This window comes from Lagenorhynchus albirostris, chromosome 3 (genome assembly GCF_949774975.1).
Source record: "Lagenorhynchus albirostris chromosome 3, mLagAlb1.1, whole genome shotgun sequence".
Taxonomy (NCBI): domain Eukaryota; kingdom Metazoa; phylum Chordata; class Mammalia; order Artiodactyla; family Delphinidae; genus Lagenorhynchus; species Lagenorhynchus albirostris.
Window position 1 is genome coordinate 4,562,374 of NC_083097.1, and position 19,927 is coordinate 4,582,300.

Consider the following 19,927-nt stretch of genomic DNA (forward strand, 5'->3'; position numbering starts at 1 on the left):
ACAGTCTTTTGTTATGGCTTCCAAAGTGAGGCTAGATCTCTGCTAAATGGACTTTCTAGAGCACCTCCCCCAACACACATGTGAATACACACAGGCAGGCACACACACATGTGAATATACACAGGCACACACACACACGTGCACATACACAGGCAGGCACGCACAGATGTGTATATACACAGGAACACACACATGTGCACATACACAGGTGCACACACACATAGGCACACAGAGTTTTATCTCAATTCTAAAAATCAGAGCATATCCAGGTAACTGATGACAGGAAGGTAACTTGTTTGTATAACATATGATCCACACAGCTTTCCCTTCTGTGCCCTTGTATAGCACTTTCAGAGCAGTGGCATTGAATGGGAAAGATTTACTTATCAAAACAAGGTTGGTACGTTCTTCCCTATACTAATATGTGCATATGAATGTACCAAAGCTCTGTCTTTGTCTTTAGTTCTAAAATGCCATGCGCTCTACATGGTCCTATAAGCATCACTCACTCTAAATGTCCTAGAAAAATAGAGTAGAAACTTTATTCTATTCCTCCTCGAGGACACTGATCTCCATCTGGGAGAGGAGCAACCAGCATCCCTGATGCCACATCAAAGCCGGTCCTGGTTTCTCTAAGAAGTCTCTGCAGTTTGGAGCTGGGCAGTTGCATCAGAAATGTGCTACCCTGACATCCAATGCAAAAGGATGTGAAAGGAAGCCTACATCTTTGTTCCTTTATGAGCATTTTCCTTCCTACTGTTTTATTAAATTCTGTTCAAGAAGGCTGAGGTCAGGTATTTAATAAGATGAGAGCATCAAGGATCAATTTCTTTGCATCTTGGTAAAATAATTCAGGATCCTTTACCTTGAGAGTGGGTGCCTGGGATCCAAGGAAGGAAGTGTTTCCAGGCAGAGGGAGCAACCTCTTGCTACTGGGGGTAATGAGGTGAAGTCAACACGGACTGGTAGACCTAAGGTGAGGCAAGCATGGATGGGAAGGTTTAGATCATCAGAGACCCTGACAATGGCCACTCTGTTGGTGTGCTGGGAAGCCTTGGTGAGATGGACAGACAGCTTGTCCTAACCACAACTGCTCCACAAAGTGTGGAAACACATGGACCTAACTGCACATAGATTCATGAAGAAAAAGTAAATAAAACAACATCTGCACGATGATTTAGGAGAATATTAAACTACCTTCTGAGCATCCTCCCCGCCTCCCCTTTGCCCCTTCCATTCACACTCCACACAGCACCAGAACGGTGCTTCTGAAAAGCCCATTAGATGATGCTACTTGTGCTCAAAACCCCACATGGCATTGTCCTCAGAACAAAAGCTGGCCCCTTACCTCTCTGAGCTCTGCTATCACCTGCCCACCCCTCACTAATGTGGCCTCAGCTCTCCCAGATGTTCTGAGTATCACCCCTGGCTAAATGATGTGGATTTATGTTACCAAACTCAGGTCTGGTTGCTCACTGCTTGAAGGTCAATACTTGAGAAGCAAGTGTTGGTAGAAAGGAAAGTTTGCTTTATTCCAGAGGCTGACAACCTGGGGAGAAGGCTGACTCATGTCCACAGGCCAGCTGCCTGCTGCCAATCAGTTGGCAAGAGCTATGAAAGGGGAGTTTCAGGAGTTTATGGGAGGAGGGAGAGGGCTACAGGAAGAAACAGCACAGTCAACTCTGACGGTCATCTTGAAATTGGTCATGAAGTGGTCTGATCAGTGTAATTTTGATTGTTTTAAGTACAGTTAGTCTTCAGTTCCAGGGTCAGTTTGTTCCTATTTCCCTGAGGCCAGTTCTCAGAATTGTGGCAGCTTATGTCATGGCTACAGTCTGGTCATCATGTATTAACAGTTAACTTCTTCCACCTGATGGATGTTTCAGTATCTACCAGACAGCTCACAGGATATGGCTCAGAATATGACCTATAGTCCTTGAGGAGGAACTAAAGGTCCCTGACTTTGTTTAATGACTAAACTATTATTATTTTGTCCTGTTTGACTACTTTGCTTTGCTTCTGCATTTTCTCACTTCTCTGATTAAATTTATTCTTTGGCTCAAGTTTTTCTACAGACAAGAGGCAGGCAGAGGACATGGGGGACCCCAGGTCTGTCCTGGGAAGACCCCATAAGGTCTGGCTCTGTTTCATATATAGGAGACAGTAAAAGTGCTCCTATAAATATATAAGAAAAAAAAGACTGACAGCTCAGTGGGAAAATGGGCAATGAGATGGGCGAGCCATGCACAGAAGAGGAAATACAGTCAGAAATCTCAACATCACCAGCATGCAGGAAAATGAAAGCTAAAGCAATAATACCTTCGTATTTTCCACCCAGCAGACTAGCAAAACATAGCAAGCACTGTAGCTTTCAGTCTGGAGGAGGATTCAGGGAACAAGGTGAGCAGCCATTGCTGGTCAAGATGAGGACTGCTACAGCTTTTTGAAATGTATCTCTGATCATCTGATAGACACACACCCTTTGCCCCAGCAACCCCATCTTTTTTTGTTTTTTTTTTTGCGGTACTTGGGCCTCTCACTGTTGTGGCCTCTCCCGTTGTGGAGCACAGGCTCCGGACGCGCAGGCTCAGTGGCCATGGCTCACGGGCCCAGCCGCTCCGCGGCATGTGGGATCTTTCCAGACCAGGGCACGAGCCTGTGTCCCCTGCATCGGCAGGCAGACTCTCAACCACTGCACCACCAGGGAAGCCCAACCCCATCATTTTAAAGAATATATCCCGTTACAATGAAAGAACCAGAATATCAAAGTAATTGCATAAGAATATTTTTGAAACAAGAGTGTTTTGGGGACTTCCCTGGTGGCCCAGTGTTTAAGAATCTGCCTGCCAATGCAGGGGACACGGGTTCTAGCCCTGATCCAGGAAGATCCCACATGTCATGGAGCAACTGAGCAACTGCGCCACAACTACTGAGCCCAGGTGCCACAACTACTGAATCCCACGTGCCTAGAGCCCATGCTCCACAACAAGAGAAGCAATGAGAAGTCTGCGCTCTGCAACGAAGAGTAGTCCTTGCTCGCCACAACTAGAGAAAGCCCACATGCAGCAACGAGGACCCAACACAGCCAAAAAATAATTTAAAAAAAAGTATTTTGAATATTTTTGAATATCAAAACAACCTGGAAAATAGTCTAAAAATCCATTTATAGCTAAGATTTAGTTACCTTCCTACTATGAGATGTTATGCTGCTGCTCGCTTCAGTTGAGGCCAAGTTTCCCCTATTCTTGAGGACATTAAATACACACTCTTCAAAAATGTTTCTGCTTTCTGCATTGGCTCTGTTTTCTTGCCATTTCTTTCTTCCCCCCCTATCCAGTATGCGGCTTTCACTGGCTCTCCTGTTTCCACGCAGCACCCCTGTGCTGGGCTGTGCCTGCAGCCCTTAAGGACAGAATCCCACATGCTGAGGAGGCGGCGGCAGCTTCCAGATGTGGGCTGGGCTGGGCAGTTGGTGGCCACACTGCTTCACTGTCACACTCAGTGGATGTCCATTTTCCTCCCCTGCCCTCGGTTCATGTTAGGGGCATCCCAGTTACAGCTCCCCAGTTCCGGAGTCACCATGAGGTCTAAGGCACAGAGCGACTTGCTGGGGACCCCCAATGCCAACTTAGGTTTCACAGCTGTTGTTGCTAAAAAAGTGTTATTCATTCACCTGCTTTCCAGCTTCCAAAATAATGACTCTCACCTCTTTATACATCTTAACCCGTTTACTATGATTTAAGTGGATATTGGGAGGGAGCAAGGTAATCACGTGTGTTCCGCATCTTTTACTGAAGGCCCTGTATTAGTCGGCTCGAGCTGTTGTAACAAAGTGCCGCAGATGGGGCGGCTTAAACAACAGACATTTATTTTTTCATGGTTCTGGAGGCTGGAAGTCCAAGATCAAGGTGTGGGCAGGGTTGGTTTCTTCTCAGCCCTCTCTGCTTGCCTTGTGGATGGCTGTCTTCTTGCTGTGTTCCCACATGGTTTATTCCTCTGTGCTGTGCATCCCTGGTCTCTTCCTCTTCTTATAAAGACACAAGTTACACTGGGTTAGGGCCCATACCAACAGCTTCATTTAACTGAGTCACATCTTTAAATGACCTATCTGAAAATATAGTTGCAGTCTAAGGTACTGGGGCAGTGACTTCAACATATTAATTTGGAGGAGGGATCATGACTCCGCCAATAGTCTTGAACATGTTTCTCCAAATATAATTTTTCACAGTAAAGCAGCCACTCGATCAACATTTTCTAAATGGCATGTTGTAGCACATAAATGGATTATGATGATTTTTTTTTTTAAAGAAGATGTTGGAGGTAGGAGTTTAGTAATTTATTTATTTATTTTTGCTGTGTTGGGTCTTCGTTTCTGCGTGAGGGCTTTCTCTAGTTGCAGCGAGCGGGGGCCACTCTTCATCGCAGTGTGCGGGCCTCTCACTATTGCGGCCTCTCTTGTTACAGAGCACAGGCTTCAGACGCGCAGGCTCAGTATTTGTGGCTCATGGGCCCAGTTGCTCCGCAGCATGTGGGATCCTCCCAGACCAGGGCTCGAACCCGTGTCCCCTGCATTAGCAGGCAGACTCCCAACCACTGCACCACCAGAGAAGCCCAGATTATGAAGGTTTTTAATCACAGTCTCCATTTCAGTGCTTGTGAGGTCTGTTTATATTTTCTATTTCTTCCTAGTTCAGTCTCAGAAGGTTGTGCTTTTTTAAGAATTTGTCCATTTCTTCCAGGTTGTCCATTTTATTGGCATATAGTTGCTTGCAGTAATCTCTCACGATCCTTTGTATTTCTGCAGTGTCATTTGTTACTTCTCCTTTTTCATTTCTAATTCTATTGATTTGAGTCTTCTACCTTTTTTTCTTGATGAGTCTGGCTAATGAAATGAAGCTAGTGGGTCACAATCCAGCTTGGAAAATAAAATTGAAATAGAACAGAAACATGTCAGATTGAGGAGGAAATAGTAAAAGTTAGAGTCGGGATTTTTTTAAGTTGCATACAACTTTGGTTTCAATGTTGAGTGTGGTGAGTGGCATGGATTGAAAGGTATCATAAGTTCTTCATGTGGGACTCATGGCCAATGAACGTTTAAAAGCTGCCATCCAACATAATCCATATTTCCTGCTTTACAAATAAGAGGAAGTTCTTTCTACCGAGAGAAACGGTCTAGTTAGTGCCTCCACTGATTTGTTTCTTCTTGAAAAAAAAGTATGCTTTTTTTTTTCCTTCTAAAAATAACGAGAGTAAAAATGCAATTAGACATTTTAGATTAAATGATAGGAAATATTTCTTAAGATGGAAGTAAAAATAGAGTTTAGAGGCAGGGTAAATACATATAGAGATGTTAGAGAAGTGGTTAAGGTGAAACATTTCCCCCCCAAAACTCCTCCACTCCCTATAAATAATATTTAGTTCAGTTTGACGAATACTAATTGGAGCTTTCAGCTTGACAGCTCACATTAGGTACTTATTCTGTGTTGTGTGTTTTGCATGTCCTTATGCACGAGTTCAGCATATCAGCCATGAGGTAGCAAGTATTTTGAGCTCCGATTTAAAAACAAGAAATGGCATTTAGAAAATCACATGGCATGCTGCCGAGGACAGAGTTGCCTGAAGCCAGGATTCACAGCCCTGCTCCAGACTACTTGTTCTTCTGACTCACACCCAGGACAGCTACAGAGCTGTGCAGCCCAGGCATAATGAAAATGCAGGGCGCTTCTTCATAATATTAAGTTCATGAAGGCCACAGCAGAGTACAAAGCAAGCACAGGGCCCTTCAGAACACGGCCCCGTGTGGCCGCTGGGTCCCCCGCCCATGGAACTGGCTGTTTTCCCACCAGGAGTTTCTTTCTCCCGTGGAGAAAGAGGATGACCTGCTTTTCCTCCAAAGTGCTCTGAGCGCGGAGTTACTTCTCCTGTGTCCTGCATGCTGGGTTGTTCCTGGCTCTGAGTCGTTGTTGTCTCCAGACAGGGATGCTGAAAACTCAGCCTCTGTACACCCGTGCTGAATCTAATCTCAGAGAGAGCTTGGAGTGAAGTAGAAAAAAACAGCTTTATTGCTTTGCCAGGCAAAGGGGAACACGGTGGGTTCCTGCCTTTGAAAACTGTGCATCTCAACCTGGGAGGATTTGATGAGGGGTTTTATAGCAATAGTTCAAGGGCGGGGTTGCTGACAAGATTAGGGTGTGAAGGGCCTGTATTCTTCTAATCTGCTGAGCTTCTCTGGTCCCTTTAATCGTGGTTGCTTGGTTGATCCTCCCTTGATTAGCAACCTCTGCCCTTTGGAAATCGGGGAAGGTCACAGAGGCTGGGGTCTTGTCCTACAAGAAACAGAGGACAGAAGGGTTTCTGTGCCCAGGAGCCTCACAGGATCCTCCTCCGTTTCAAGAGAGGCAGAGGACGTGCAGCCTGGGGCCAATGTCACCCTGTCTGCTGCCCCACCAGGCTCAGGCATTGACTCCCACTTGCTTAGGGGCTGGTGTTGCAGCTCACGTGCTTGTCTGTGAGGTGAAACTCAGGGTGAAATGCCTCTCAAGTGCTTTTGTTCTTTGGTAAAAGAGAAAAACAAAACTTGTTCTGATGACTTTTGGAAAACAGTTTCAGTTTGTGTTTAAGTGGGTTACTTTGCTGTTGCTCTTTTGACTTCTGGAAATCCCTCTTGGCGTGGAGAGGAAAGGCAGAGATAAAACCAGGTGAGGTCTGTGGAGTTTTTTAGCGTAAGCACTTGCTGTTGGACTGCATTGTGTTTTTATGTCACTGTTTGTATTAAGTGAGATTTAATGGAATAGGTGTATTCCAGCAAGGTGAGCTTTATTCTTATTTCTGTTTCTTTCATTTTGTTCCTGATTGGACTAACTCCGAAAGCTTCTGTTCTTACCACATGCCCTGGGGGTTCTGAATCACGCTGAGTACGTACGTACAGCAGGCAAAGAAAATGGAATTCATTTTCAAAGTGTTTTAAGTTGTCAAGGCACCAGACAATATGTTTCTTACTGAGCCAGGACTCCAAGGTTCTTGTCACAGATGGGGAGAGAAGACTGTTGACAAAAACTCCCTTTCTCAGGCGTCTAATGGAGGTGGTCGTGAAGAAGTCTTAGAACTGCCATGGTTGGGAGGAGGAAGGGAGGGACAGACAGGACAACTGTAAGTGGGTTTTACTCATTTCAAAGCAGATGATGTCTCAGTTTTGTTTTTTATCTGGTTGAACTCACATATTCTATTTAAATTGAAAGTGAAGGACACAATAATTTGGATCAGAATTTCCATGCCAACATTCCAAAAAATAGAGCTTCTGAAACCTTTTTAAGGCTTACGTATATTTGAAAAATGTTTAAAAAGATGAAAAGAGTAAGAAAATTCAAGAGAAAATGATAACAAACATGTATATATATTACCAAGAAAAAATGGACGGAAGGAAAATCTGGCTAAGGATCTTGTGTTACTGAGAAATGAAGTCGAATTTGCCATGTTTATTTTCAAGAAATTGAATAAGAATTCTTTTCTGCAATTCTGCCTGTTGCGTTTTCACACGAACATTTTCGTCTGCCTGTTGGGTTTTCATTTGAATATACAATAGGAGACCAAATTAGATAACCGTTGGAAGTGATAACTTTTTAAAGTACTCGAATCAAAGACATCAGATGGTCTTGAATACCTACCACATGATCCCACAGTGAGTTTGATTCGATATTTCCAATTAACTTGTGCATGGGATTGGGTGTTACTCAAGTGAGAAGAGGAAAGAGAAGTGTGAAGTAGCAGTACAAATATAGACACTATATTTCAGAAGACTCTTGCTTGGTTTTATAACCTGTATAACAAATTTTTTCTGATTTTTATTATGTAAGTTTAACTTTTTGTAACTTGTTATGTAATTATTATCAAAGCTTTCTTTTTTTGAATTTTTATTTATTCATTTATTTGTTTGTTTATTTATGTATTTTTGGCTGCATTGGGTCTTTGTTGCTGCGCGGGGGCTTTCTCTAGTTGTGGCGAGCGGGGGCTACTCTTCGTCGTGGTGTGCAGGCTTCTCATTGTGGTGGCTTCTCTTGTTGCGGAGCAGGCGCTGTAGGTGCGTGGGCTTCAGCAGCTGTGGCATGTGGGCTTGGTAGTTGTGGCACATGGTCTCAGCAGTTGTGGCACATGGGCTTAGTTGCTCTGTGGCATGTGAGATCTTCCCAGACCAGGGCTCAAACTTGTGTTCCCTGCACTGGCAGACAGATTCTTAACCACCTTCTTAGCCACCAGGTAAGTTCCTGTCAAAGCTTTCTTAAGGAAAAAACTCATCCCATGATCAAAGTACATGCAAGTCAATGTCACAGATAATGGGGGTGAGGGACATGCCAGAGGGAAGATCCCTGTTAATCCTGACTAGTGTGTCTCCTGAGCCCCCTGACTTTGTTTTGTGGGGTCCTTCCCTACTGAAGTCTCCTGATTCTTTTTCTAACAGGTCTCAGGATGTTCCTGGTTTTACTTTTAACCCCTAATTCCCATCACCTTCCCTGGTGGTCAGATGAAATGGGTTAGTTGTTAGCTTCCTTTAGGTTAGAAGATACGTCCTTGACTTGTCTAGGTCATATAAACACAAAGTCCAGGCATATAAGCAATCTAGGATTTGATTCTTGCTCTCTCCACTTAACTGTATTTGCATTTTATTTTAGAATGCAAGCAATTCATCATTTCCTTGACACTCTGGGGTCATTGGTTTTGCCTTTAACCAACCATACTTGGGTATGAAAAATGCACCGAGGACCTTACAAGGCAAAGTACCAACCAAAAGCTTTTCCTTCATAGTGTAAATGGCTCTTTTTATTGTGATATCCATAATGATTTTTTTTAATAAATAAGTGGTTGGCAACTGGGAGATGAGGAGTTGTGAGCCCTCCAAGTCCTCCAGATGAATGAGCAGAGTGGGCAGAATGGGCAGCTGTAGCCAGTCATTAAATATAATTGAAGGCCTTCCCTCTACGCTCTGTGCCCATGAGCCTGAATCTGGCTCCAAAGAAAGCCTGAAGCCCTGCCAGTCCATAGTTTTCTGCCCCGAACCATGAAGAGACCATTGGTAGGGAGGTTAGGAGAATGTTGAGGATGGGCTCAGAGTAGTTTTTTGTTAGTGATGGATCTGAAGGAGAAAGAGACTTTCTGGGTTCTGCGCCACTATCCCTGAGGACAGGTGTATCAGCAAGAATTAGAGTGCTTCATCTTTGCTGTTATCCTGGAAATAAATGTTTCTTGGGAGTAGGAAAGAGTGGTATAAAAGATGAGCTTGTGATCCAAGAATGTACAAGGACAGATGTGTGAATTTTGACATCACTGGACCACACGAAGGTTGCTTTCATTGGAAGGTGTGGCAGGATGAATAATGCCCCCAAATGTCCACACCCTAATCCCTGGAATCCATGGACATGTTTTATCCCGGAAGAACTTTGTAGATAGAATTAAGGTTACAGATCTTAAAATAAGGAGATTATTCTGGGTGATCTCCCAGGAGATGCACTGGGTGGGCTCAGTGTAATTATGTGGACCTTAAAAGTAGAAGAGGGAGGCAGAAGCATTGTTGGAGAGATGTACCAGTGAAAGATGAAGCAAGAAGGTCCTGAAGCATGAGAGGGACCCAGCTGGTCATTGGTGGCATGAAGATGCAGGCATGGGGCTATGAGCCAAGACAGGCAGATGGTCCCTAGAATCTGGAAACAGCCTTCAACTGGCAGCCAAGGAGGAAACGGAGCCTCCATCCTATTACAAGAAATTGAATTCTGCCAACCACCCGGATTAGCAGGAAACAGGTTCTTCCTTTCAGCCTCTAGGAAGGACCACATCCTGCCAACACTTTGATTTTAGCCGGGTGGACGAGACCTATGTCAGATGTCTGCCCTCCAGAATTATAAAACAATAAAACTGTTGTCTTAAGTCAGTAACAGTGTGGTTGATTTGTTACACAGCTCAGTGGTCCATAGCACTGCATACAGATAGTACAGATAAATAAAGGAAAGGACTTTGTCTCTCATGCACAATTTTTCAATCTATGGTGGTTCTAAAAAATTGAATTCATGGGCTTTATCACAGCTATTTGCTAACACAAATATGAAGTTGCTGAAAATTGAGCCTTTGCATGTACATATATACACTACCAAATATAAAATAGATAGCTAGTGGGAAGCAGCCGCATAGCACAGGGAGATCAGCTTGGTGCTTTGTGACCACCTAGACAGATGGGATAGGGAGGGTGGGAGGGAGGGAGACCCAAGACGGAACAGATATGCAGACATATGTATATGTATAACTGATTCACTTTGTTATAAAGCAGAAACTAACACACCATTGTAAAGCAATTATACTCCAATAAAGATGTTAAAAAAAAAAAAAGAAAGAAAATTGAGCCTTTGGGTAAACAGGTGTTGCCACAGCTAACTGGCCATCCAATGAGAAATAGCATCCACTTGGGCCAGGAAATAATAGCTTGTCTGTTTTTCTTGTCATCTTTTATTATTTCCCTATTTAACTTTACTTTTTTTTTCAATAAACATGCTGTTTTAGAAAAATAACATGACAATTGCTAGTGGCCTGTCCTGTATTCTGCAGCAGTAGTTGGAGATCTGAAAACATTTCATTTTTCTCTCTCTTCCTCAGTGACAGTTTCCTAAATTGCTAAATTGCTACAAATTTTCAGACCTAGTGGGTCTCCCAGGCCTTACTGAGTGTCTGCCATGAGCTTCTGATTTCCTGGGTAATCCTCTCATTAGTGCATATGTTTCTACTCTCTTTATTGTCAGGCATATGGCAAGGTAACTTACTCCATAGAGGTCTCGTCTAGTTTTCTGGCCACAGAAAGCAATTGTTCTCAGAGATAACCATGGAAAGCTCCAGAAAGTTCCATAAGGAGGTACATCAGGAGAGATTTTGATCCCGTAGGACCAGACCTAGATGGTATGCATTGTTCATACCCTGCCTGCACTCTTGGGGCCCCTCCTTCTTTGGGGCACCTCTGCCCTTAATTTCTGACATTCAGCTCCCCCTTGCTTCCTGAGGGTTTCTTCTTGGGCCCCTGGAGAGGTCCTGGCACATTTCAACCTGAATCCCAGACACTAGGTCATTATGAAAGTAGATAGTATTTAAAAACTATTGGTTTTAAATCCTAGTAAGCACAAATTGTCTCATTGAGGGACAGTGTTGCCGTGACAGCAATAGACTCAAGGAACACTTGGCCTTGTCGTGACGATACCAACTTGTATTTCACTGGATTTTCTCCAGATGATGAGCAGTCTCCAGTTCCATGCAAAGTTTCCTTCCCAAGTGTTTTGGGCATCCTCTTAACACACCTTATACATTTCATGAATTTCTTTGCTTTTGGAGACATTTGTTTCCACCAGGACCTCGCTGTAGTCTCCAATCAGAGGCTGCAGTATTTTGATATTAGTTTTATGGGTATTTATTTGATTTCATTCCTTGCCTCGGTTTTCACTGAGTATGGTTCCTCTAAGGAGTTTATCACCGCTGCTTTGGACATCAATTTTATAGATCCAATTTTATAAGCTTTTTTTTTTAATAGGAAGACTTTATTTATTTAAAGCCATTTTATATTTGTATAGCAATTGACCAGAAAGTGAACAGAGTTCCCTCATACCACCTCCTCCTCAGCACACAGTTTTCCCTATTATTACATTTTGTAGTAGTGTGGTACATTTGTTAAAATTGATGAACCTACACGGACACACTATCAATTAATTAAAGTCCATAGACTACATTAGAATCCTCTTTGCTCTGTTCATTGTATGGGTTTTGACAAATGTATAACGTCATGTGTCCATGATTACAGTATCGTATAGAACAGTTTCATTGCCCTAAAATTCCCCTGTGTTCCACTTATTCACCTTCCCTCCCCAAATCCTAGCAATCTCTGATGTACCATCAAGATGGCATATTGGCCAGTACAGGATGCATTTGAGTTATGAGGTAAGGCTAAATGTTATCACATGATGTTCACCACTGTAAATTTATCCCCTTTGTTTATTCAGAGATATAATAAAATAAACAAAAAGGATATGTGTGCCCTCAGAGCCACAATACTCACAAATCATGACTTGTAAAAGCAAGGGCCAGTCAATAGAAGTGGCTCAGACTGTCTCTTAAACATGCTTGCACCCTGAGTTAGTCATCACGTGTAAGCTTCCCAGTGTGACTCATGTAATTCTTGTGGGTCCTAGGCTATGAGAAATCAGGCACTAAGAAATCCACACCTACAACTCTCAATGCTCCATTTTCAAGACCTCAAGAATTGCTGATATCAATTATCATCCAATAAAGATTGTATTTTTCTGAGAGAGAAGCAGTGCCTGGTTTTGCTGGCATAGCCACCCATCATTTCCAAGACAGACACCAAAATTATACTTGACATGCAGAGGTTGACTGCTACAATCTACCTGTATAATTCTCTCATCACCCATAGCTTTATTTTCTTGGGGGTGTAGTTATGTCACATGCTAGTCTATCTTCAGGAAAGTTTCCCTCAGTGAGAGGAGAAAGGGACTGTTTGTATTTGGATGAATCTACTTAAAAAGAGAAAGAAACTAACCTCACTTCAGAACATGTAAGATGGTTGCTAAGACTTGCATTTCCGTGGAAGGGCTATCACTTGGTAGTAGACGCTCAGCTCTCAAAGTCCAACTAACTCATAGAACATCGTCATGAGGTGTGAGGCAGACTGAGGGCTGCCCTTTCAGCCTGGATCCTGGAGCCCGGACCTTGGCATCTAGTTCTTGGGGGAGGTGGGGGCTAAGAGGAGATTACTCCCACTTAGCTTACTGAAAGTCTGAAGCCATTTAACTGCACTGGGGCCCCTCTTTCTCCAGGAATAGTTTTATTTTAGTTAGTTATTCAGAGTCTAATATAGGGGGCTGAAAATCACCTTTCACAATACCCTCTTTCTAGCTGGTTCTCTGGAAATCAAGGTAATTAATCTACTTTGCAAAGTCAAACCCCATCTCTTTTCTTCTGAAGACCATCTTTTCACTGCCCAGGTGTCATAACACATTACGTGGTTTTCTGTCAGACTTGGGCTCATCACAGTCCAATATTTTTGTTTTACCTATTTTTTTATCCCATCAAAATTATTCTTGCTCATTTCTGCACTTCCCTGGGGGATAATAGTCTGTCTCAGAAGGAATTGGCCTCAGTACTAGGACTTGCAAGGTGCACTGCAGGTACAAACAGCAAGAGAACCCTTAGTATTTCACACACAGGAGGGGTGGATTTCCCTTGAAGAAGTAAATCCATTAAGGGCCAGTTGGGAGAACAAAAATCATGTGAGGTATTTCAAACAGCGGGGGACATAATCATTTTTACACAGACGTTGAAAATCTAACAAGGCAAAAAGGGGTAATCAGACTGTAAATCTTGAAAGCACCGAATCCCTCCAGGGTTTATTAGTGACCCATTTATTAATTAAGTGAAGGAAACGGCTAAGTTCCTCTAGTTTGGAGAAACACAGGAAGAGTTGGGTTATTGACTTGAAGCTCAGAGGAGGGACCTCAGAGGCTGATGCTCAAACCTCAGAATGGGACGACTAAGAGTCAGTGGTGCTTAGATCTGAGAGGGAGTCTCCCTACAGCTAGACACTGGAACACTAAGAATGTGCCGTGAAGCTGGTGCTGGAAGTTAGTGCCCAGGGCAGGGAGAACCTTGAGCCATAGCTGCCCTCTGCTGGGGTGGTGGTGGGAGATGCTTGGGATGCTGGAACCAGGAGGGAAGTACCTTTTCCTCTCCTCTTGCCTTCCAGTTCTCTTCCAGCATCGCCACACACAGAACCTAGGAGGAAACTGGTAAGAAAGCATGAAGAGTGGCTTCAGAATTGCAGCCTCAAGCATCACATAGTCTTGGAGCTGAGGAAGAATAGATACATGACCTGCACAGTCCACTCCTTGGACTTCCTGGCATCTGTACATCCCCTTCTGCCTGTTTTCAAGTCCTTCTCATTTTAGCCTCTACAGTCTTCTTGGCATAGAAAATGTAACTCTGCCTCATAAAATAAAGATACTCTCACTCATATACACAAATTGTATATACACAAATTGGTTCATATACACAAATTGTAATAAGCTGGAAAGGAAATGTGTGTAGCTGCTACAGTCCTCACTCTGTAATTGTAACAATTGATATTTATCATTACTATCATTGTCTATCCATCCCATGTGCCCTAATTCCCAGGTAGTATTATAGCTGACCAGCATTGTCTTCTTGGGTGAGATAGAATGACCCAAACCTTTATTTCTTAAGTGTCTAAAACTTCAGTGATTCTGCTTTTATTAGGATACTGTAGTTTTCCACTTACATTTATCACCATGAGAGTACTAAAATGAACACTGAGGATTCCCTGTTTTTTGTTTTTTTTTCCCCTGGGTTTTAAAAATAGTTTCCCCTGCCCTTACTGTGTAGCAACTCCCCCTAAATCCTCCTGGTAATTAGAAACATTTACTCCAGCAAATACAAAGCCTTGGGCATCAAAATGGCCTTAGTCTCAACTTTGCTTCAGTGGAGCCCTTGCTGTTTGGCCTGGTAGTATTATTCCTCTCTTGGAAACTGTGATGGTTAATTTTATGTGTCATCTGGACTGGGACAATCGTGTGCCAGACATTTGGCCAAACAACATTTTGTGTATGTGTGGCTGTTTCTGGATGAGATTAACATTTGAATTGATAGACTGAGTAGTGCAAGTTGCCCTCTCTGACTTAGACAGACCTCATCAAATGAAAACCTGAATAGAAAGAAAAGGCTGATATTCCCATGAGGAAGGTGCACTTCCTCCTGCCTGGCTACCTTGAGCTGGGACACTGGTCTTTTCCCAGCCTTTGAACTCAGACTGTAACACTGGCTCTTCTTAGGTCCTGAGTTCACTGCTTTCAGAGTAGAGCCGCACCATCGTCCCTCCTGGGGCTCTCGCTTAATGACTGCATGTCTTGGTACTTCTCAGCCTCCATAGTCTGTAAGCCAATTCCTTATAATAAATATCTAGATCTGGATCTAGACCCTGTTGATCTGTTTCTCTGGAAAATCCTAATACAAGAACTAATGCCCAGGATAGGAATTAGGGCAGCCAAGTGAAGCATTTGCCTCAAGCATAATCAAGATAAATAATATTTTAATGCAATATTTTAAAAATCAATATTGATGCCAAATATACAAGATGAACAAAAATGCCAAAAAATTGAAATGAAGACAGGATCCAACATAAGCCAAACTATATCAGAACCCGCAAGAAAAGGAAAAATGTGCACCCTTATATACATATTTTTATGTATTTTATTTTAATGGATAATTTTTCTACAACATTAAATAGTTGAAAAATTATTGAAAGGTTGGAAGTAGGTATATTGGAACTTGAAACATGTTTAAATATTTATATCAAAATTGGAACTTATTATAATGTTACTTTTCTGGCTTTAATGAAAAACAGATTCATCAAATAATATTAAACAATATAAACATTATTTGATGAATAATATTATTCATCAAATAATATTTTCAAAGTCAACTTCTTTGCTTATTTCATTTTCAAATGAGAACTGCCATGTTGGACAATTTCTCTTCACCAAGTGAAAATTTTAAATAAAATTTAATTATCTCAGGTTACTTATCCTGTCTTTATTTAAATTTTTGATATTTTATTCATCAGAGTTTTTTGAAAAATTGAGTTAAAATATTACTTGTCTAGGTGACTGAGTTTTTCATGCTTCTTGAATTTTACATGTGCGGCAACTGCCTCGCTTGTCTTACTCTAAACCTGGCCCTGTTAAGACCCCTTATTCAGTGAAGTTTGTTATTAGGTATAATAGTGAGAGGGAAGTATGAGAAGAGCATCCCCAATTTTTATCCCTTAAATTCCCAGATATGTCCATATCGCCTCTGGGAAAAATAGTACCATATAATGTGTTCAGTAGACTTAAAGAAATATTGCTTCCTGTGAGATAGTCCTCCAGATTTTCAGAAATTTTTTTCTTAACTGGAACCATAACTAAAGATTTAGTAGCTCCATTCACTAGTTCATCTGACCGTCTGTTTCTCAATGACAAGCTATATATTAAAATCAGAGAATTCCGTGGACATGAGTCCATCACTGTATGTCTTGTGCTGTGACATTGGCTGCTCTGTTAGGAGCCAGGATGATGAGGTACGATGATGTCAAATTAGGCATTTCAGACATCCACAGATGTTGGTGCTGGAAGAAGCATTGTAAGTCAGAAAGTCAAATCCATATCCAAAATACATGTCTATTTTAGGAAAGACAAACCATTGCTCCTCCCACGATGTAAGGCATTTCATATAATTAACTTGGCACAGGTACTTAAAGGGGCCCCTCAAGGAATGATGACCGTGTCAGGGCACAGTGATATTGTTAGAGTAGAAACTCATCAGTGACAGGAGCCCAGATTGACATCAGTGATAAGAATTCCATGTTTTTAAGCCATATGTTGCCTCCTAGCAAATATCCTGCCATTTTGTTTGGTGCTGGTGTGGTCGAGGAAAGAGGACATCTGAGGGAAGAGGTCATCTGGTCCACCTGGTTTTGATAGGCTCCTCTGCAGAGATGCCCTCTTGTAGGTATTCACACAGTTTCCAAACATCTTCACAGCCTACGCCCAGCCTTCAAGACCCTTCCATATACCTCTTCCCCATGCTTTCGGCCAGTTCATTCCAAATCCCTGACCATCTTGCAAACCCAATGGTTGCAGCTTGTAAACCAGTGTGGAGCCCTTTCTCTGCTGTGCTTTAGTTGAGAAAAAGTGGACAATATAAAATATTGCTTAAAGTTCTGGCCATTGGAAGAATTTATCTTCAACCCTGGTCATTTATGAACATCTCTCTATGATGCTATAATGTTACAGCCGTCAACCACTGATCAGGGCCACTAAATTATAAAACTTATCTATATATCAGGACTGACTATTATTTTTATTCCTAAGTCAACCAACCATAAGGAACTCCTTGTGAAGTCTTAGGACAGGAGGCAATAGAAGGAGCAAGTTCCATGAGATTCTGAACCAAATTGTGACGCAATTTTCTGTGCTTCCAGGATCTGATCAAGGCCTGTATCTTATACGTCTTTGCCATTAGATGATGGATTTGATGGTGTGTACATTGATCCTATGGCTTGTTGACCACAAAGGTTCAATAGCAAGCTCGAAAATCTGTGTTAAAAGCAGTATGGTTATCTGAGGGTTTGTTCCACAAACCTAAGTTTCATTTGTTAGACGTATATCACAGTCTGCATTCAGTGCCCCTACTCACCACAGATACTTTGAGGACCATTGGAAGTGCTGGCTCCTAAAACTCATGTGGGAAAACAATTTAGCCATAAATGGACAAAAATAATGTCCCAGGGTAAACAAAACTATCAACTTTTTTTTTTTTTTTTTTTTTTTTTGCTGTACGTGGGCGTCTCACTGCTGTGGCCTCTCCCATTGCGGAGCACAGGCTCTGGACGCGCAGGCTCAGCGGCCATGACTCACGGGCCCAGCCGCTCCGCGGCATGTGGGATCTTCCCAGACCGGCGCACGAACCCGTGGCCCCTGCATCGGCAGGCGGATTCTCAACCACTGCGCCACCAGGGAAGCCCAAACTATCACCTTTTGACCTGAACATGACCAAAACATTTTTAACAACCCTACACTGATTTGTCCACAATATAACTAATTTAAAATACCAGTCACCTTGTTATTTGGCACTTAATGAACTCATTAGACTGTTCACTTGTATGCAGTATGCAATGATATTGTACAGACTCAGATGCAAATTATATTTTTCTTCTACATTGAAATGAACATATAATGTAACATAAATAAAGAAATAAATGTTAAACACATATAATTAATGCAAAAAGAGTTTGTAAAATAGAATTTATAAATAAGGCAATATTAAAATGGAGGTTTCTTAATGAATAAAAAAGCTGCTTGAGTAGGGTTTGGTGATGAAAGAGGTAAGATAGAGTGTCTTGTCGCTGGTCTTGTCTGGTGGAAGGTGAAAGTGGACAAGAGGAAGAAGGTGAAGGAGTGAGTGAATGGTCCATGTTGGAACTCACAGAAATGGAAGGTTTCTCTTCTTCATATGTGAATCCCTAGAAGTGAATGGCTGTAACTCATGTGCAAAGCAATAAGCACAGCAATGCTGAAAAAGAAGAAAAAGAAGAAGGAAAAACATGCGTATGAGTTTGCTAAGGCAGCTGTAACAAAGTACCACAAACTGGGTGGCTTAATTACACAAAAGTATTGTCTCAGAGTTGTGGAGGCCAGGAGTCTGAAATAAAGGCAGAGTTGGTTTCTTCTGAGGCAGTAGAGAGAATCCAATCTGTGCCTCTCTCCTGGCTTCTGGTGGTTTGCTGACAATCGTTGGCATTCCTCAGCTTGTGGCAGTATAATTCCAACTTTAACACTGTGTCCTCCCTGAGTGTGTGTCTGTCTCTGTGTGCAAGTTTCCCTTTTTTATATGGACACCAGCCATATTGGATTAGGGCCACCCTAATGACCACAACTTGATCACCTGCAAAGACTATTTCCAAATAAGGTCATGCTCACAGGTACGGGAGACTAGAACTTCAATATCTTTTTACATCTTTTATATTTTCTGCTTGGCCTTAGAATCAGCCATTTCTCTAAGGAGTCCTTCTTCCTTTTGTTGAAGAATGGTGGTAGAAGCTGAGATCTGGGTGTGTGATGTGTTCTTTGTTACTGGAGTGTCTTTCTAAGTGTTTCTAAGCCCTCTCAGCTGACAGATCAAGGAAATATATGTGTGTATACTAGCATGTGTATGCGCATACCTAAAAGTATTCTATATGCAACCAAGCATCTATATGAAGCTAGATATGAGTTCACATGGGTGTCTCCAATCCTAACCCTTCACTACATGGATCATCCTAGCCTCCTGTTGCTCATCCTGTTAACTCTCACTCCATCAGTGAGAAGCTTGGTTCCCACCATCCATGACCCATTTACTTAATTGTTCACTTCCAGTGTCATATACACGTAGGGTGGCAGAAGAATTGTTAACCTACCTCTTCATCAGTAATAACTTGATCAACCAGATTCCAGTACTTTAGTACATTTCCTTTTTCCCTTAGTCTTAGAAATTCCATTCCTCCTCAAAGTTGTTTGTCAGCACCTTTCCTCCTCACCTTCTCAGGTAAGGTTGTTTCCTCTGGTTTTGATGTTCGTGACTTTGAGGTCAGTCATGCTTTTAGCCTTCCAAGTACTTAGGCAGGTGTTATCTGGCTGCAGGATAAGGATGTCACCAAGAGGGGACCTTGACCATTTGGCAGATGAAGGAGAACCAGTGAGAATCTGTTTTTAGGTGACTTGGCCACAGTCACAGCCTTGAAATTGGGACAGTTAGACGTTGAACCAGCCAGGTTTCTGATGCTGCACCTATGCTGTATCCACTGCACTCACTCCTTTTTTTCTAGAGGGCAGTGTGTCACTGAGGTGACAACGAGAGGTCAGGAAGATACTTAGGCACTTCGTCTGATATTTCCTGGCACACAATAGTGTATTTCTTAAGTACTGGGATCTGAACAGAGATTCCTCCAACTGAGAGACGATGATGCTTTGGCCGTGTTTGGCTACTGTAGAGTCCTCTACATCTGCAGTGCAGGGATGGAAATATTTGTGCATAAGTGGATGTGTCATTTACCCACATAAGCTCATGTTGATGTAAGTCAGAAAAAATTCAAAGGGAAAAAGATTCTCATGAGTACAAATTACTTCTGGGATGACCTTAGGTTTCCAAATTAAATTATTTCAGCAGAGTTTATGCATGGATTCCAAGCATGAGGAAATTATTTAGGAGATGTTTACTATGGCAGAAAGTAGTGAACATCCTAATATAGAGCTAATCACAATTTAATTCAAGTTATTCACAAAATATTAATCTTAGGAAA